Below are 285 nucleotides of genomic sequence, written 5' to 3'. Positions count from 1 at the left end.
TCCACAGGAAGCACACGGAAGCAGATGTTGCTAGCGCTTGCGATCAAACTCCTTCCTGTGGCGGGGTGGCCCGTGTGCCGTCCCGGGAGGCAGGGAGGGGACAAAGGCGGTGCGCGACAGAGACCCGGGGAGGGGCTGCGGCTCGGGGCCGCCGGTCAGGCGGGAAAGGCCAAGACAAGGCTCGAGTCCGCGGTTCACGTTATCAGGTCGAGGGGGATAAACGACCGCTTTCCCCCGATGCTTTTGTGCGCGCAGACCGCGCCTGGAGTCCCGGGACTTGCACTT

The sequence above is a fragment of the Fukomys damarensis genome, unplaced genomic scaffold (genome assembly GCF_012274545.1).
Source record: "Fukomys damarensis isolate Sample0158 unplaced genomic scaffold, DMR_v1.0_HiC HiC_scaffold_10, whole genome shotgun sequence".
Taxonomy (NCBI): Eukaryota; Metazoa; Chordata; class Mammalia; order Rodentia; family Bathyergidae; genus Fukomys; species Fukomys damarensis.
This window is presented reverse-complemented; position numbering follows the sequence as displayed.